Source organism: Elaeis guineensis, chromosome 8, assembly GCF_000442705.2.
Source record: "Elaeis guineensis isolate ETL-2024a chromosome 8, EG11, whole genome shotgun sequence".
Taxonomy (NCBI): Eukaryota; Viridiplantae; Streptophyta; class Magnoliopsida; order Arecales; family Arecaceae; genus Elaeis; species Elaeis guineensis.
This window is the reverse complement of record NC_026000.2, coordinates 34,755,801-34,764,493: the sequence shown is the minus strand read 5'-3', so window position 1 is coordinate 34,764,493 and position 8,693 is coordinate 34,755,801.

Below are 8,693 nucleotides of genomic sequence, written 5' to 3'. Positions count from 1 at the left end.
GGTGTTCAAATAAATAATCAAATAATGGAGGGTTTATTTATATTAAATGTTTCTATTAGGATTTTGTGACAAAAAAAATCTAATTTTTCAATGTCTTTATTTTGCTTTCTATGAATCGTGCATACATCCTATATAATATATTAACTAGGAGAGATTTTATTTGGCCGATGTGTATGATGGTGACAACACAAAGTGCAAGAAAATAATTTAGGTGTTTTTATATACGAATGTTTTGAAATCTAGACCTAACATCTAAAATATGTACCATATGTAATTACAAATTATCGATCATGGATAATTATAACTTTAGTTTTAAATGGTTTTAGATCTAAACATGAATGTAGATCTAATATTATCAAATAGGTACCACATCAATACTTCTAAGAATGAAGAATATTAATGGAGGTATACTTGAAATTTGATAAGTTAAAAATTAATTCCATGTCTTTCCCTTTTTAATTGGCAATCTAGTAGATATATGGGAATCATGCTTCCACATGCCTTTCATACAAAAAAGAACTAAATTTAGAATGAACAATATTGGAAAAGTTCAAATAATGAGATACGTATATTATTGTACCTTAGTTGATCTATAAATATAATTTGACATGCCCATCTTAAATTGTATGCTTGAGGAATGGCATATTCGAAATCTACTAAATCGAACTCATGTTAATTTTATCTATCTTTTTAAATTCTTTTCTTAAGTAATAATTGTAAAACTATCAATTTCATCAATTAAGAATTTGATTAATGGAGAACAGACAAAAAGAGGAGGCACTCATAACAACCAATTTATAAGAATGAATATTAAACCTTTGGATCATGAAAACTTGGCCTATAAAGACCTTGAAAAGCAAAGCACAATAAAATAGGTAATCAAAATTTAGAAGGAAAATAGAGAAAATTACAAGTCGTCCTACAAGTAGCGATGGTTAGGGCAATAAATAATACAATTTGTCATGCAATTCAACAAATACTTTTTATATTTTTAAAATATTTTTTAAATATATCTTGGAATATGAAGAACCACATCAAAGTGCACAAAGTGTGAACCTTTAATTATCAATAAATGATCATCATTTAATAATTTGTTAAACAAGTCCACATGATTAGTGAAGATTCAAGATTACTAATTTGGTTTCCCATCCTAAAGTTTAACCACATGTCACAAGTTATATTTATCTTTTAAAATGAAAAGTTTATTTATATTGCACACTTCAAATAAAATAGTGCATTTGTAAAATATCTTAATAATTATCACCAACAAAATTTTCAAGTTGAGATCAAGTGCCAAATAGCAGTTATATTTTTTTATTATTCTTCATTTGAAGTGATTACTACCTACTGATAGGTGTCATGGATTGCAAAACATTACTTGAGGCATGGTAATGCAATAAATCTAATCAAGTTAGAAAGTAGAGAAAATTGAATAAATCAAGGGCAAAATATTCAAGAAGACCTTGATAATGACTATTTGGTTTTCATAAAATAAGTCCATAGCTCTGGTCAAATATTAATGTTGGGGTTTCCTACAATTTTTTAGGGTGTTCAAACACATACCAAATAATAGAAGGTTTATTTGTATTATATGTTTCTATTGGGATTTTATGAAAAAAATCTATTTCTCCAATGTATTTCTTTTGCTTTTTATATATCATGTATACATACTATAAGATGTATTTACTAAGATAGACTTTATCTGGCCGATTTTTATGATGGTGACAACGTAAAGTGCAAGGAAACAATTTAGGTATATATCTTTTCATATACCAATGATTCAAAATCTAAACATCAAAAACATGCATCATCTATTTTACAAATTATTGATCATGGATAATTATAACTTTAGTTTTCAATAGTTTTATATCTAGACAAGAATGTAGATATGATATTATCAAATAGAAACCAAAGCATTACTTTGAAGAGTGAAGAACATACACAACAATGATGATGGAGATACACCTCAAATTTGAAAAGTCAGAAATAATACCATGTCTTTCCCTTTTTAGTGGCAATATGGTACAGATAGCGGACGTTATGCTTTATAGAAAAGAATTAAGTTTAGAAAGAATAACACTGGAAAAATTTCAATGCATGAGATAAGTATATAATATACCTTAGACATAATTCGACAAGCTCATCTTAAATTGCATGTTTGTAGAGTCTAATATTTCAAATATACTAAATCAAACTTATGCTATTTTTTTTTCATCTTGTTTAATTTTCTCTTAGGTCATAATGATAAAATTATTAGTTTTATCAATTAAGGGTCTAAATGGAGAGCAAACAAAGGGAGGAAGCACTCCTAACAACTAATGGAAAATATTAAAGTCCTAGATCATGAATACTTGGCCTATAAAGACCTTGAAAATAAAACAAAATAAAATAGGTAATCAAAATTTAGAAAGATAAGGGAGAAAATTATGATATTGGATTGTATCACAAAATTTAATTGAATATATTTTTATATCCAGAAGATTTGGTTTCCTGTCTTGGGGCCCCAAGCTATAATGGTGTTAACAACTTCCAATATTTTCAAAGTCCAAGCTCACATTCTCGTTTAGAGACAAGCAGTGAATTATCCAAACAAAAGTGGTGATATAGATCTTTTTATCAACGAATATTTATGAGTTTTGATCTTTCATATACACTAAAGATTGCAAGTTTATTTGATTTTGAAATGAACTAGTTTTATCTTACCTTTTCCACTATTCCAGCATGCTCTGATAATAAAATGCTTATGTTGTCACATAATCACTTAATTCATTTGAAATTTATATATAAATTCTAACCCAATTCAATATTGCAAGGACTTTTGTGGCATGTGCACAAAGTATTGAGAACTTATTGTATGAAATTTGAGATGAAACCTATGAGGGGTCTAAGAAAATAATTGGCAAGAAAATTACCACTTAACATCAATATCTTCTTTTCTTTTTTAATCAACATTAAAGGCATAGATGTTGTCCCTTTTGTCTTGCAGTCACCATTTTTTCATAAGAAATGAACATTAAACAAAATTTGAAATCCAAGGACCAAATAGGGGTTGGAATGGTGATAACTAACTTGCCAAGTTGTCTCCAATTATATTAGAAATCACAACTGGACATCAGGAGAAGAGGATCTGATTTTGAACCGGCTTTGAAGCATAAAATTATATCCCTTATTGGTCTAGTGTTTGTTACAGACAGCTCTAGTCTCAACGTTAGGACGATCTTATTTCAATCAAGGTGATAAAAAGATTATAGGTAGAGCTGAAATTGGATTGAATCTGGATCAGATACTAGCATATCCATATTTATTTTATTTGACGAATACAAATATAGATACAGATATTATTTGGATGCAAAATTCATATCCATAATTATTTTAAACAGATATAAATACAATTCGGATAATAGAAGTATAGATATAATTATGGATATAAGTTAGATAATCAAAATTATGACTACAGAATTAAAGATATTACTAAACAGATGATAAGTCAAGTTAATAGTATGTTCATATGATTATATAATTTTCTTAAAAATTAATAAGTACTATATAAAATTATATAGGATTATAGGCAGATTCAGATATTCGGATATGGATCAGATATCTATATCCATTTTTCTTTAATAGATATCGATATAGATAGGGATACTAATTAGTTCCTTAAATTTTTATCCATATCTGGATTGATTCGGATACAAAAATGGATTTGGGTATATATTATCCATATTGCTTTCACCCCTAATTATAGGTGTATAACTTTAACATGCATGACAAAAAAAATTGCAACAACCTTGATAGGAGGATGATCTGATTGGAAAGAAGATAGATTTTCTTCAATCTATTCAACTCGAATCTCTCAAAAAAAAATTTGAAAGAAGAAAAAAGAATTGCAAGAGTAAGACTTAAGTCCCATTTTCTTTTATTGATTCTCTATACACCGAAAAACTAAAGTACATAGCCCCCATTTATAATAATGAGGTCTGTCTTTACACAATTTGGATCAGATTCCTCTACTTATCTTCTAGAAGGACGTCCATCCTTGAATAAGTTAGTTTGAACTCCTCTTCCTAACTTACATAGAATTAGATTTCTAAAAAAGTATGATGAATATAAAAAATCATAAAAATATTAAAATTTTATAGAAGATAGATCTCGACTTCTACATCAACTTTATCATCTATTACTTCACTAATTCTTCATGGATTGAAAGATAATCTCTAGTCAAAGTCTTTCTCAAAAAGAAAGTTTTGATCTAATCGATCCATTTTAGGTCCAAATGATTGAAAAAACCAATTTATCCCCTTAGGATTTAAAGTTGTAGATCTAGAAAAGATACCCAATTTCAAAAAAAAGATCATCTTAATCGGACATTGTATGATCAAGTTATGATCTCTTAAAGTTTGACATATGATTCGACTTCATGATGTGATCGATTTTGCTCTTAGATCCTAAACAACTCTTACTTGTAGCAGCTAAAATAGTCTACATTGAGTCTAAAGATCCTCCTATGACATTCTCTATATAAAAAATTTAGCTCCCACTAAATCAGAACTAAAGATGAGAAAACATCTACTTCCTTATATCATGATTGAACCATCTGGCTTTACTCAAAGATGGTTTCTAACTTTGGTCTTCTTTACTCTCGTATCTCAATGAAATATTTAGTCTACTTGTATATTTGGACTTCATGATAAGGGCATTTTTTGCCTTCATTCTTCATAATCGATGATAACTACGATGACTCCTTATCGATCTTGATCTTGATTGATCAATTAATGGAATAAAAGGATAAGAGCTTAGCCTCTCATGAGTAGTATCGACTTCTTATGCCATCATCACGAAGTTGCTGTAGACATTAACAAGTCGCTTTGCCTAGGCAGTAGTTATAAGGTCTACATTTTTTTCTAGTAGAATTATAAGGTCTACGTTTTCTTGTATTTTGGAGACATTGATCAAGAACTCTTTTTCATCTTTTATGAGACGATACTTTCTTTACTGCTTGTTGAAAATTGCATCTCGATCCCAAAGGTATGAGCGCCCAAAAAAAAAAAATCTATCAAACATCCAAAGAATCTATTTCACAAGTTATCTCATTAATATATCTCTCAGTGATGACGAACTTGAAGGTACACTACTTAACGATCTTCAACTCGATATCTTTCTGAATCCAAGTGAGAGGGTAAGGATATAGATTAGGCTCGGTCTGCCATCCCATCTTCTGAACCAAATTTTTGGAGATAAGATTCTTTTGGCTTCTGAGATTTAGAATAGCCTTGATGATGCTCTACTTCACCTAGATCTTCAAGCAGATGAGTTCCTCATACATCTCTAGATCTATCTCAATTGCTGTCTCGAGATTTTTTTATCGTCAAGCTCAATTTGAAGTCTGCTTGCTTATGTTCAGGCAACTCCTTAATCTCCACAATGTTGAGGACTATCTTTTTTTCCTTCTCTGTCTTCTCAGAATCATCATCCTTTGGCTTCCTCTTTTTTAGGATGCAACTTGAGATGAAGTTTCCAACAATGTTCCTTCGTATATCTATAAATATTACAGTGATTGCAATATTCCTTCTTGCTAGCTTCACTGATGTTTTCAACTTTGAAGAGCTTCAGCTCTTTTCAGATACTCTTATGGAGATTTTCAATATACTTCATAAAAACTGCATAATCATTGATGGAGATTTCGAGGAAGATTGTTTGCTTTTGAATAATTCGTAAGATTATTTGATCATACTTTTGCTGTAGATATTGTCACTTGATCCATCGATCCTCCTTGTGGCTGATTGGATAATTTTTTTTTTTTTTTTTGATTAGGCCCTTAAATTTGCTCAATGTTAGATTAGAAAGGTTATTATTTCTCATGTATGAATTTCATAGAAGCTAATCCTGGCTGATACATACCTTTCTCTAGAACATATTTTGTACTTAATAGGTAGTCTTTATAACCAATCATGTAATATGTGTCTATATTTTATCCTAAAAATTAACAAAGATAATTTTGTATATTCTCAAAGTGTTGAGAATTTGAGACATACATCATTAGTGATTAATTTCTAAATACTTCTAATCGAAGGATTGTCACGGAGGATAGTGATAAATCTATTCAAGATCGATGCATAGATCACCTTCCTTTATGATAGATGAGTGTCGAGTCTGCAGTGTAGAATACTGGGATGAGAGTACAGATGGTTGTTAGAGAATAACTTGTATTGAGCGTGACCAACATGAGAAATCACTTGGATGTCTACTCACTCATCAGTGATCTTCTCAATGCTGCAGTGATGTGACTGGTTCTTTGACCTGCGATGTGTTGGCTATTCGCAGCGAGACTATATAGTTTGACTATACGTTCTCTTGGTCCCTAGTCATTCGGATCTTTACTATGTATATTGGTTATTGTAGATTCAGATTCACTATTTAGAGTATGATGCACCTAGATAGAATCTATCAATCTTTATAGAAAAGGAAAAGTCCTATGCGATTCGTAAGACTGAGTTTAGAAAATCTCTGATCAGAGTAAGTGTAAATACTGAAAAAGAGTTTCTACGAGATTTACAGATGAACTCAAGTCCAGCCAATCTAGCATATAACGATGATGAAATTTGACGAGTTCTCCATGACCTCCGTCTAGTCGGAACTCACGATAGAGAATTGTATCATACGATAACTGCACTTAGGGATTCATCTTTTATGTTCTGCTGAGTTACCACTACATGTTGCTAGATGTCACTGGTGGATTGTGAGAACTTACTAAAATTATTTTTGGATCAATGATCTTTGTTGAGGTGAGTTGGAATTGTTTCAACTCATCGAAAAAAATTTTGATGATACTATGATAGAATCACGGTATATCTTACTACTAGATAGAATAGAATTTGAGGGGTCACACACAAAAGAAGTATGACATGATCAGTAGCTTAGATCATATTCGAATTATCAATTGGATTGATAGTTTGAATTTTAGAAACTGCTAATTTATAATTGTTACAATTTTGGCAGCTGCTAATTGTTACGCAGGGACTTAATTATAAACAGTATAATTTTTTTAAAAATTGATTAAATTATGGATTAAATTTAAATTAAATTAAATTAAATTAAATTAAATTAAATTAAATTTAATATTAATTGAGTTCAATTATCTAAATCAGATTTGAATTTCAAGTTCATTGGATCAGGCTTGACAGCCTTTCGAATTTGACTCGTTTCGGACTCGATTTGAATCCGATTGAGATCAAATTTGAACCAGAAGAACCTTGACTCAGAGAGCTTAAGTTTTCTGAGACTCTCTCTCCAAAAATCATGTTAAGAAGGGAAGAAGGGTGTTGTTTTTCTCATGCTTCTCTTCTTGCGCGCGTGAAAGGGGAGGGGCCGCCAATAGTTGGTGCCCCACCTTATCTGGAATTTTTTTCTTCTAAATTTTTTTTTTATTTAAATTTGATTCAAAATAGGATAATAATATATCTAATTGAGGTGTGAAAGAATTTTTTATGTGATAAAAAAATTGAGGAAAGGTGGACGTGTGCTAATTGTGAGTGGAGGTTTTTTTCTTACATCACAACTTTATCTCAATGCCTTTCTACCCTTTGATTTGGTTTTCAATGCCCTAGATTAAAAGAGATTAGAAAAGAGATTAGATCTCTTGGGTGTTAAGAAGGGTTTGCGGTGTGAGGGATTTGTGGTGTGTGATAAAAATAAAAAGGGAGGCGTGAGGTCTTGCGTGAATAAGAAGTACGACTTCTTTAGGATATCACAATCCTTCCTACGCCTCCTCCTCCCTTCTCCCCTTCATCTCCACGTCAAGATCTGATGATGATTGGATCTAAAAGAGAAAAGAGAGAGAAAAAGAGAAGAAGAAGGATTTTTCTTCTCTTTATAGTGATCTAATTCAGTCCCGTCAGATCTGTGCGAAAGAGTTTGCGCAGCGATCTCCTTCTTCGAGATCTAAAAGAAGAGATCTAGATCCAAGAATGAAGAGTGAGATCTGTAAGGTGCTAGCACATCGATGATCTTGATGCTCCAATCAGACATCTCCGTGTGGATACCAGTAGAGGTCGGACGTATGTGCGGCTACGATCAGAACTCGAGACATCCGTATGATCCAAGATATAGAGATCTGATCTACAATTTATTTATTTCTGACCGTTTGTTTTCTTTTTCAAATTTTAGATCATGGTTGAATGTTCATATCAAGATCTTAACTATAATTTTTAAATCAGATCTGATACGTGATTTAATTAAAAATATTTTAATTAATTTACTTCTGCTGCTTAGATGTTTAAAAGAATTTTGAACTACACATACGAAACTGTAGCGATTTTCTAACAGTGGTATCAGAGCTAGATTCTGATACGAATATGAAAACCTCCTTAGATCTAAAATCTAATTTATAGAAATTAGATCTAAAGGTTAGTTTGATGATCTACTCATTTTGAAATAAGGTTGTTCTGGCATAACCCTGTTATACTGAACGATTATCCTAGAATAATGTAGAACATCGACTAAGATTAGATCTGAATTTTGTACATGCTGTAATATGATTATATAATTATTTTGGATATGAAATTATTTTAGATCTAAAATAAATTATAAATTATTCAGATTTAAAATTAGTTTTAGATCTGAATATATTAATTAAGATTTAATTTGGATCTAGTATGATTGCTGAAATTTTTCTTACATACATAGATTCATAGTTA